This window comes from Otolemur garnettii, unplaced genomic scaffold (assembly GCF_000181295.1).
Source record: "Otolemur garnettii isolate 467f Iridium unplaced genomic scaffold, OtoGar3 scaffold00017, whole genome shotgun sequence".
NCBI lineage: Eukaryota > Metazoa > Chordata > Mammalia > Primates > Galagidae > Otolemur > Otolemur garnettii.
Window position 1 is genome coordinate 17,839,129 of NW_003852412.1, and position 12,476 is coordinate 17,851,604.

The 12,476-nt window shown below is 37.1% G+C and overlaps 1 protein-coding gene across 2 annotated transcripts in view; it reads right to left on the reverse strand.

Moving 5' to 3' along the window:
* Positions 1 to 12,476, reverse strand: part of EDIL3 (EGF like repeats and discoidin domains 3) — a 430,053-nt gene that overhangs the window by 85,437 nt on the left and 332,140 nt on the right. The window lies entirely within an intron of this gene.

Here is a 12,476-nt window from a genome sequence, read left to right on the forward strand (position 1 = left end):
TGTTCTGCCCTTTGCTATTTTGGTGATTAATTCCACTTTGATTATATCCTGATCCAAATACAGCTTCTAGTCAGAATTAGTAATTTGCTTTGTTTTTTCATCTTTGTCATATTTAGAAAAGTTCCCAGCTGACTTCAAAATTGTTCTATAGCAACCTACGAGATACATATGCTTGTAATTTAAAAACATCCCAATTATAGGAGGGACTCCACCTAACAAATGCAAACGTAACGTGGTTGTCTGTACCCTCACATTAACCTGAAATTAAAAAAAAAAAATATATATATATATATATATATATATATATACACACACACACACACACACACACAAGTTGACATGTAATACCCCAGCCAATAAAGTTTGGGGAAAAATGCAAAGAATCTGGTATATTTCTGGAGTCCTGGTATACCTTCCTCTGAGCCAGCAGTTACCTCCCAGTGGTTGCACCAGCTGACTCAGTGATTCATCTAGACTCATAAGTTGTATGTGACTTTACATTTTACGTGGTAGTCCAGACTTAAAGGATCATTCTCCTGAACACCGCCCCCCCCAGCTATGTTTCTGACCTAAGAAGAAAGGCCCTCCCTGAGAGGTCTTAGATGTAGGGGAGCTTCCCGGGAGGGAACGGGAGCTCTAGCTGGCCTATAGCCATGGCCAATCCAGCAGAAAGAGCAGCAAGATTCTGAACCCACTGGAAAGACTCCAGGTTCAACTGGTAGACACAGGATCTGTGTGCAGCTCCTGACTGCAATTACAAGACCAACGTTTTGATGGATTAAAAAGGGCTCAGCATTCAAATTTACTCATTTTAAAAGAGTAATTTGTTATGTGTTTTCTAAATAGTTTCATCAATTTTACTAAAATTAGAAGAGCCACACATTGCAGGTGCATAATTACACTTGTCATTAAATACAAACACAGATGCACACAACAAAATTAGATGCAATCATTTCATTGAAAAAAGAATGGTACTTCTTTCTCATTTTATATTTTTGATTTTAAAAAATTGAAATAACTTTTGATTTTTCTCAAACACTGAAGAATATGCCATCTGTGGGTATTTTTGTTTGTTTCCACATTTAAGTTGGAAATTAGTGGCCGAGCCATTCTGGAAATAATGAAGACAAAACTTATCAGGCAGTAGGCTCAGATACCTTTAGTACTGTCTGTCATACAAATCATGACGATGCCACAGTTAACTCTAAATAGTAGACACTGCAAAAAGCAAATGCGCCTTCAGCCCATCGAGAATTGCTTTCGCTATTATTTTGCCTACGGTGCTGCTGGCTGGGCAGTTCGGTCACAACTTTCTTGAACATCATCTGATTTCAGTTCCAAAGTAATCCTTTTGGAGTAAGGCTGTCTCTACTTTGAAGATGCAGAGTCCTGGGGTGGTGAATTTTTTATATTTAGCTAACAAGAATATTAAAAGCAGAACTAGAATTTGAATTGTAGTATCTGGGACCTATTTTAAGATTTCACCTTCTCCCTTGGAGACAAAAGTCTTCTCCAGTCTGGCCAGTTTGGGCAGGTTGGCCAGGTCCCTGATACCCAGCCCCACAGGAAAGTCCTGTCTGTAGTGCTGATTGAGAAAACTTCTTTCTGTATTTCAATATTTGGAAAACAGATTTTATGATGATTGAATTATTTTTAAAAAATTCGGTGACACTGCATTTTATCATAGAGTGTAAGATCATATAAATTTCTCAAACCAATATGACTTTGGGAATGATAAAACTGAATCCCACATCAGAATTCTCACTAACATTGGGTCCAGGTAAAATAATTCATCTGGGTATCCATATAAACAAAGCCTTTTAGTCTCAGCATGGTGCATCTTTAGGGGTTATCAGCAAGCAAAGTTCACCGCCTGGCATTATAGCGACTAAACCTCAAAGATCTTGCTGATCAACTCAGCTTTACCATGGCAGGAGCACCCAAAATGAAAATTTCCCTTCTTTCTAGTTTTTATTACAGAAATTCTTCATTTTTAATGTTATGATGTAGTTTCTAAACTTAGCTAAAGGATTCAGAGATAAAACCAGTTAAATTTTTTAAAATAAGGATGATTCCATAATATCACATTTATTTAATTCATAATTTGAGTATTTATATGAATCATTCTACAAATGAGGCCATCCACTGGTGTAATATTGCATTAAACATTTCTCATTTTATTTACTATTATTCTAACACTTTATTTAAAAGGATATGCAGAGTACACGGGTTAGTGTACTAAAAGTTTGTATCAAATTGTTAGGAGCTGATCTTCTTTCAGTTTCTCAAATATGCCATAGTTTCTTTTACCAACTGGAGGATACGCATATTTCTTCTATATTATTTTTTTTACTCAGTATTTCTATTTCTACTTGAAGGTACAGCTAACTCCCATTTGTATTTTAGGTCTCTGCTCAAATAACCTTTTTCAACTCGTCTTATACTGAAGAAGGAAGATTGGGCTTATATGTTCTAAAATGGCTTCTAGTTTACTAGAATATTTATTTTTCTTTTATTTTATTTCTTGTTTATAGCTCTGCCCTTATTGGGTGTGAAGTTCTTAAAGACAGGAACCTTATTTTCATCTTTACCTCCAGATCCCTAGACCCACAAGTCTAGACTTAGAATTCATTGGATAAATAGCTATTAAAAGAGAGGTAGGTAACACTGAGTTATACTGCAAAAATGTACAAGTTTTGCTAAAAATCCCTCATAAGAAGAATGTGTTTCAGCCTCATCCAGGTTCATAAGAAGATGTAAAGTCTCCACCTTTTTATGGCTGAATAGTATTCCATGGTATACATACACCACTGTCTGTTAATCCATTTCTGGGTTGATGGGCATTTAGGTTGTTTCCACATCTTGGTGACTGTAAACTGAGCTGTGATAAACAATCTAGTGCAAATGTCTTTATGATAAAATGATCTTTTCCTCTGAGTAGATGCCTATTAATAAGAGAAAAGTGAAAAGCTCAATTCAGTTCTCTCTGAGGGAGAAGGAATGAGAATGAGGGAGGGGTGGAGAGGGATTGGGGTGCTCCCACTTACTGAGCACAGTGTGAGGGTATACAGCACACCTAACTACAAGAGGGACTCTACCCAACAGATGAAAATACTGTAACCTAGTTGTTTGTACCCTCATATTAACCTGAAATTACAAATGAACCTCATAAGGTAGCATTATAAAATCATTTAAATGAGAACAAATTATCACTATTTGTGTCATTTCCTCCTGAGTAACCTGAATGATGATGTACAGTGATGTTGAATACCCAGATCTGTCTCTCCCAGGGATGGGAACAGGAAGATAATGTGTGGTTCTTGGGGTAGGCAGGGGGAGATGTGTGTCTTCTCAGTATGGGGGATCCTTCTGGATTAGATATGACCTTAATTCACAATTGTAGGCACCACAGTTTCTTTTAATGGATACTAGGCATGTATCAATCAGAAAGAGAGGTACTTTTATTTTAATTTATGAGATATCCCTTCGGCTTTGAAAACAAGGAGATTGGGCTTCAGAGAAGGCAGGCCATTTGCCAAGGGTTACAGTAAGTTAGTGGCACAAACACAGGCTCATGTTTTTGTAGATTTTAAGTTAAACTTTTCTAAATCCCACATTTCAAGAAATTTTTTTTGGAGTCCAGTACCTAATCACCTCTGCTAACTAATTAGAGGCAGGTAAGAATTCTAAAAGCTTTTTCTTTCAGCATAGATACGGGTGATTTGACAAGGCACTAAATAGTTGAGGTATTCTAGCACTATGCCAGTGTTAAAACCTTCACTCTGTGAAGGAACTGTTCTCATTTAAAGCCGCTGAGTTGTAACAGCCTCTTCATTCATATCAAATTGCATTTTTCTCCTTCCGATGTTTGGTTTCGCTGTGCTAAGTAAAAGATCAGTGTTTTTGACAAGATAGTGACAGGGTTGGTCTAACTTAGAAAACCGTGCTTTCCCCCGCTCCCCTATGTGAGCGCCATCTCATCCACACACAGATAAACTTGAAGCTTGAAGCTATTTATGATGCTTCTCTTCCTAACAGTCAGCACCTCACACCAGGTCACTTTAGGGTAACAGGGTAAGGCTGTGTGTATGGGCTGTGGTCAGAAAAGGGTGCCCAGCTGAGAGGACAAGAGGGGCTGAAAGACATTCTGGGTTCTGCCCTCCCAGGTGTGCCCTATCCCTTGGGGCCCCTGGTCCACCCAGGGGGGCCACTTTCACACAAAACCTCATGGAGTATAGTGACCCAGGCTCCCTTTGGTTCTGGGGCTGCGATACTCCTTTACTTTTTCCTACGTGGCTACTATAATTGGGACATGAAGTTCTTAGATAAAGTTGTCTCATAATTAGCATTAACTGGCCATTCTAATACTATTGTGTATGTCTCCATTTTTTTGTGTGGTTTTATGAGCATTTGGTTTAGTAGGAGAAAAATGGTTAAGTCTGATTTACTTGACTTTTGGTAGAAAACAACTTCTCTGTTGCTTCTACTTTATTTTGGAGATATCAAAAGAAGCTAAATTCTTCAAATTACAAAAGGAAGACTAAGAAATAAGGTGGATTTCTCTAAGTCTTGCACTTATTTGAACCATTTAAAAAATCACCTTGAAAGTGAATATGTATGTTATATAAAAACAGACTACAGGACGTTAAAAGTACTCAAAGAATAAACCTTCCTAATGAGATTTTATAATTATATTTAAAACTTATTAGCAGTTCAATTCATGATATTATTTATAAACCCACGATTTTTAAAATGCTGTATTTTCCGCTTGCATTTTTTTCCCCAGGAGTTAAATAAAAGGCAGATATTGTGATTCTTGACTGTTTCCATAGACCTCCACAGGCGAACAAACAGAAACAATCCCAAAACAAGCAGTAGGTGGACTTTATAAAATATAAAGTCACTATGAATTAAAAACATCTCTTGTCATCATCTGCTTCTTGTTAGTTAGCATGGTCCGGCAGATGGCAAAAGAGAGTCCATCAACATGAGCTCAGAAATGGCCAGGGGTGGAGGACTGTCTCTCCACTTCCTGCTCCTAAGGAGCTGTCTTCACGTGACAGTCGGAGCGGCTGCCCCCAGACTGTCTCCCAATCTCACACCTGAATAGAGAATATAAGCTCTAAGAAACAGAGGACTGAGAGACTCTGGCTCCTCTTTCAGTTTCCCATGAGGCCTCCCTAAATAACCATTTTGGCCTAGATTCGGGCACGATCGTGGTAGGAATGCAGCTTACAGGAGTGTCCTCTCCTTCTGTTCTGTCTTCACCAAGGCAATTCCAACAGGACACCCTTCCTAATCCCTTCTCACATGAAAGTTCTGGACTCTTCACTGAAGGGACTCAGCTGTGGCCAGGGGATGTGAGACTGTGTTGGCAGCTTCCAATACAAATACCTTGTTAGACCAGGATTGCTCTTGGGAATACCTTTCAGAAGAAGGAAAGCTGGGCTTATAAACAATGGATAATCTCCCAAGGGATGGCTCAGTGATGGTGGGATGTCTCAGCACTTTTCACTGGTGGATATGTGGACTTATCATGGAAAAACCCAGGATTCTAGGCAAATATTAGCATATTTAAAACAATCGGATTCAGAGTGAAGAACGTGAAGTATCCTGTTTTCTCTCTTACTTTTGTCTTTTGATGTAGTATAATACAGACACAAAATCCGGAATCAGACTTAGCTCCAGAACTGTTAATCTCTAGAGTTTCTGCATTAATTCTGCGGAAGAAATGGGGAAGAGAACTCATACGGGGCATTTATTTCCTTCTAGGCGCTCAGCAGGATGTTTCATAGATGGGATTCCATTCAGTCTTCCAACAGTTCTGTGGACTGGGCATTTACTGTACTTGCCAGATAAAGAAACTGACGCTTAGAGATAAAATGTCCTTCCAATGTCACCCAGCTAGAAGCTAAGGGGATCAAGATTTGAGTTCACGTCCTAAGTGTGTGTGTGCCTGTGTGTGTCTGTGTGTGTGTGTGTGTACATGTGTATTTTACAATATGAGCCAACTGGACCAAAAGGATTTAAATGCCATCTAGTGATAATTTACAAACTGCAGACACAAGATCGCCAATGTCGTTTAGAGTAAATCCGAGGCATCGTTGGAAACTTCAACCCATTCACAAGATGCAAAATAATAAACTAAGTTCCTGTGTAATGAAGGAGACTGAATTTATCTCCCGGATTAATCTGTATATCAAAAGGTTTTATCCAGTCCCAGCAATTCACCAATCACACAAAAACCAAAATAACAAATAGCTTATTTTTCTCCAAAACAAAACAAAGACTAATAATTTTGAAGGGGTGTTCGATTTAATAAGCATGTTTGCTTTAAACTTAATAAACTGTTAGAACTTCCAGTATCTATTCAACTGTAATAGATACACAAGGCAAAACAATTACAGATGAGCAATCTACTAAAATCATTATCTATTGACCAAAAATTGTCATTATATTGGCATCATAACTTAGCTAGTTCAATTACACAGTACTGGGGGAAAAAGCAAAGGGAATGGAGTGAAAAAAGAGTTGTTGAGTTTGGCAAAATAAAACAGGAACTTCTCACTTAAATTTGAATTTCAGATAAACTATGGTATTTATCAGTATAATATATTCCCTGCAATACTGGGAACACCTTTATGCCAAAAACATCATAATTTATATAAAATGTATGTAATTCATATAAAATTCAAATGTAATTAAGTGTCCTATATTTTTATTTGGCAATCTTAAATGAGAGCAAATGGCATAAACAGTTTCCCTGAGTATGGAAGTATCATTTTGATCAAAGAAATAATAGCTACCATTTCCATAGCAATTATTTTGAAGCCCTTTATAAATGTTAATTCCGTTAATACTAAACACAATCCTATAAATTAGATACTGTTGCCACTACTTAAGAATTAAGAATATTGTAGCAATAACGAGTAGATTCAATCACCCACAGTCACCCAACTAGTTAGTGGCAAAGAAGGGGCCCAAAGGCAGACAGCTCTGCTGTTCAGTGTAACATCCTAACCATTTTGATATAGAGTCTCTGTGTCAAATACATCAGTGAAAAATCCCACAAGCTGCACACGATTGACAATTTTTAAACATACTATTCAACAAATTTTCAATATGCATAATTTATCGACTTTACGAAAGGTCTCCTTAACAGACTTTATGGTAAAATTAATATTGCCTCTTTGCTGAATATACTATTTCTCTTTAAATGGTACTTCAGAAGTTGGTAACACCTTATGGCATTGTAAGGAATATCTGTAATGGTGCTACAGATGCCAATGAAAATATCTCATTATTTAAACTTCATAGAGTTATATATGACATTTATATATATCTCTATATTATAGAGATGCATATACTAGAGATTTATACTATGTATATACATACATATACACACATACACATGGGGGGCTACCTCAGTAGGGCATTGGCCCATATACCAGAGGTGGTGGGTTCAAACCCAGCCCTGGCCAAACAAAACAAAACAAAACAAAAAACTGCACACATACACATGTATCTATATTTTTTCCTAGTCAAAAATACTTGAATTACAGATACCAAGACAGATCCTTTTTCTCATAGATTTAGATCTGACTCTGTGTATCTTTATTATATTTTTTCTATAGTTAAGAGAAAATAAAGATTTGTTGTTGAACTTATTCACTTCATATAAGCCTGGCTTTTTGGCATCTGCATAGGAGCACTGTGGTGTTTCATCCACCTGAGTATACCAGTACTCTACTCCTAATCTGCAATTAGAGTCATACTCAAGCAATGTACAATGCTACATATCTAAGCAAGTCCTGTTCAAATGGCTGCCTCTAAATGAATGTGTTTCAAGCCATCGACAAATCAATTCCACTTCTCTTGAACTTTACTTTGCACAAGAATCCAAGGATATTTATTCAAAAAGCGCATATTTCTATGCCCAACTCAGACCTAATATCATCTGAATCTCTGGGCATGGAATTTCAGAAGCTGCATTTTAGCCAGCCCATGTCAGCTGACTCTGAAGTCTCCAAACCACACTTTGAGAAAATGACTTTTACTCCAATATGCAAGACACAAGCAGCTGGTTGTGTGCTTTTTCCCACTGAGTTTTTTTATCACTGCTTTATTTTTAGAATTTTCCCCATTTCCCATTACAGAGCTTTGAGGCAGCTTGTAGACACACACACATACATGCACATATATAACATATACATCTCTCTCTATATATACAGAGTCACATTCTAAAGTACTCATAGGTCCATTATCTCATATTACAAATCCTCCCATATCATCTGTCACATGCCTAACAGATGGGTCCCGTGGTTTTCTTGAAGAACCATCAAATCCTACAGCTTTGGGGACTTAAACTCTTACATTCTGTGTGACACTGGAATGGTATTTTACTCCAGAACATCAGAAAAAAACAAAGGTTGAGTCTTTAGTAGAGGGTAGGATATTGGGAGAAGGGAGAAAGGCGACTCCAAGTTTAATTCAATTGTTTTTCAATTATCCTTGTTGTTATTTTATTAATTTTCCTTAAATATGCTTAATCATATTTGGTTTTCCAATTATACTACACATATAATGGACATAATAACTATATAGAATTCCACAATGATAATTAATACAACCTTGAAAGCAATCACTATAAAATTGTATTCCATATTTTATTTTAAAAGTGTAGAGCATGGTATCATAAAAATAGAAAGTACTTAATCACAGTTATAGATAAATATCATATCTATTTTTCTCTTATATTGGATGATCTTGTACAAAAAGCTTTTGATCAATTTTTAGTAGCATAAAAAATAGTGCAAAGTGGCCCATGAACTCATTCCAGTGAATGAAAGTACACCCACACCCCTCTCCTTTAAAGTTTTCTGATTCCAAAGACACCAAGCTAGCGGGAGAGAAAGTGTACAGGATAACAGGAATCTTAGTCTTCAAAGAGTCGATATAGTTTGACTTGCTAAGTGAGAGGAACCTATATGGAAAAAAGTCATGATGCTTTCAGGGCCCAGTTCCTGTTACTCAAGTCCAAAATGCTATAACACGTCGTTTACTGCTTATGTTTAGTGGCCCATTTTAATGTAAAATGGTGACTACCCTAAGAGAGATTCTACATTAAAGTTTAATGCATGCCAGTTACAAAAGCAAGCCCTTCAGCGGAACAATGAGAGACTTTTACACCATGAACACAGAAAAGACCAAGCCACAGTGAAGGAACATTTGCAAAAGCACAAACTACAAACTACTATATAAACTCTTTATAAAGAGAAGTTTCAGTGTTGATCCCCTGTCATTTTGAGAGAGAGAAAAGCAGAGTTTTAAGAAAAGTTATCAAATGTATTTCGAGAAATGAGAAATTTTTGTCACTTGTAACAAATAAGTATCTGTGTACTGTTGTTAACTTCTCTAGTTAAATCCCTAATCCTAGGAAGTGTTTCTCAGCAAATCAAACTGTTTACAGGTTACTTTCCTTGCTCAGAGGAGTCAATGTAACCACTCATTTTATTCATAGTAAGAATGGACTGTCCTCAGGTACAGGTCCACGTGGGCTAACTTTAGCTTATGTGTAGGAAGCCTACTGAAGATGAAATGAAACAACGGTTGAAACCCAGTTATCCAATTTTAGGTGCTTGGCTTGCACGTAAATACAGAACTGATGAAACTTTTTGTGATACTGAGTAGGAACAGAGGAAGTCATGAGAACTGGAAACCAGCTTTTCAAATACACATATTTTGCATATATTTTGCTGTAACTGGAATAAACAGGTTGATGGAAAAAAAAAGTCTTCTAAGGTCAGACCCCACTCGATATGATGTCAGACACAAACCACTGTGAAAAAATGGCACTCAGTGGAAAAGGGAGAAACTGGATTTTTAGATAAAGTTTTAACAGAACTCAAGTCCTGTCATTTACAGTGTCTGCAAGTTGTCTTTTCATGTTTTGATACAGAGTGCTTTACACAAATAATGATATGTACTCAGGTTATTATAAGAATACAGTGAAAATCGCTATTAGAAAAGCCCCTTGAAAACAACAAAGGGCTATAGAAATGCAATTTAATTAATATATTTCAAAGTGATTCCTGAGGATATTAAGGTAGTTATTTTTTTTAAAGCACTCCATTATCAAATAAGGTTGAATATAACCCAGTCCCCCTAAAAGTTAAATCTCTTTTCTACAGGATTCTTAAGAGTCTTTTTGATTTTAATATGCATGTGAATTATTAAGAACATAAAGGAGGATGCAGAATTTAGCAAATACACTTCAGCGCAGAACCAGTTCTTTCTGAACCCCTTAAGGAAGGGATGTTGTTCAGGGTACATTTTAAGAAATGCTGATAAAATTTATCATCTAGAGAAAAAGACAGCCTAATTTGTTTTAAAGTACTAAATTTCTAGGATGAAAGAATAATACATGTTATCTTAATTTTACCAGTTTACAAAAAAGACAAGGAAGAGAGGACTGTTTTGAAGACTCTGGGTCTGTATTAGGAGAACCCAAATCTGGCAGGGGAACCATCTGATGAAAAGATATATCAGGAAAAATGGACATTGTGAGTGCCAGGATAGCAGCCTTGGAGTCACAGTGATGACCAGGAACCAAGAAGGCTGGGATTGGTGGAGCAGCTAAGCTGGAGGTGGGCAAGCTGGACCCGAGTGCCCAGAAGCAAGGTGGCCCATGAAGAGTCAGAGAAGTTTCTGAAACTCCAACAGAGCTGAGACTGGGTTGAGAACAGCCAGTGAACCTTCAGAGGGCAGGCTGCAGCTGGAATGGAAAGCCAGGGAGTAGGAAAACAAGCAAGGGGCTCCCAGGAACGCCTGGGGAGGAGAGGGCAGGGGAGGAGTCAACACACAGCAGGACTTGCAGGAAGCAGAGGGCAGGTCAAAGGAGGGAGCAGCATCCAGAATTTTTGACTGACTCCAGGCAAGTCACCTAACAATGAATTAAAATGTCAGAACTCTAAGGGGCCTTGACACTGAGGTCATAATCAGTCCTAGCCAAAAACGCAGATCTAGTTTTCTCCTCAGATACAAATTAATTTCAGATGATGATTACCTGGAAGCTGTAGGAGGACAGATAGGTCCTTAGCTATATCTTAAAGAATCCCAGAGAAGCATCTGATCGGGGTTAATACAGAAAAAGCATAGCTAGGTGGACTTAATGCTTTCTAAGAGAAACACCATGCTAGTTAACTATAATGGCAGCATGAAACAAAGACAGCAGAGATTTAAAAGTCAATTCACTGAGGCACGTTTCCCTACAGAAATGCTAATTTTATTAATGGAAGAGAAAATGATGCAATATTTGCTATACATATATATATTTATATGATATATATGATATATATTGATAGTAGCTAGCAAATAAAATACTTCAAAGATGAGACATATCTGTATTCATGAATGTAAACAAAAACTGAATTACCTACCCATTATAGCACAGCTGGCTTTGAAGAAATATTACAAAGGTCTGCCAGACAAACCAGAGCACCTGAACCAGGTGAGCTTATCTCTGCCCAAGTCTGTGGGATAGAGCAGCTCTCCCTAAAATATGATGTATACACAACACAAGTATTAAAATTCCCATTCCTATTTCCTCTGTGTTTTAAACAAAAAACAGTAATTACATTTTCTAGATTTTGGTGTGTGCACGTGTATGTATTTGACGTTCAGTAACTCCGGAAGAAATAGACAATGTTTATGATGTGGAACCACAAATTTAGAGCGGGAGCAGGAGCTATGGAAATACCATGAACCCTCATTCTGCTTCCTCGGGTCCTAGTGGTCCCTCCATACTCGAAAGTCTCTCCTTCAACTATTTAGTAAATAAATTGTCCAGAGGGCAAGCAAAGTTAATGGCTTTAAAGGAGGTGTGAATTTTAAGGGCTAACATACTACCTTTTAAAAATCTGACAAGGACTAAATTAAATAAGGCCTATTCATTTGAAAGCTTAAAATCAACTGCTTTCTTACACATTTCCACAAAATTAGTATTGAAATGAAGCTCCGTAGGGTTAGAAGCAATTCTGACAAAGGTCGACATGAAAACGCTCAGTCTAACAACTCTATTAATTCTACTAACTCAGTGGAAATACTACACACACTAACGCAAATTAGCAAATGTCTCGTGAAATAGACCAAAGGCCATTTCCTAGGTGACACTGTGACATTTTCCTTCTTGTTAGTCATTTATATTATGTTATCCTTTATGAAACCTGAAATCCTTTGAATAATGGTAAATTTAATTACAGATAGTAAATAATCCTATTTCTACAGTCACCACCAATAAGGCAATGAATATAGATACACTGTATTCAGTATAAGGGAATTTGTGATGTTTTAATTAAAATTCTTTTAATTATACCAGTTCATTCTTATAGCACTTCTTGTACAGCTCCAGGTACAACACTAAATCAATAAGTGTATTTCTTCACAATTTAGAAGATTATCATTACGAGTACCCTTGC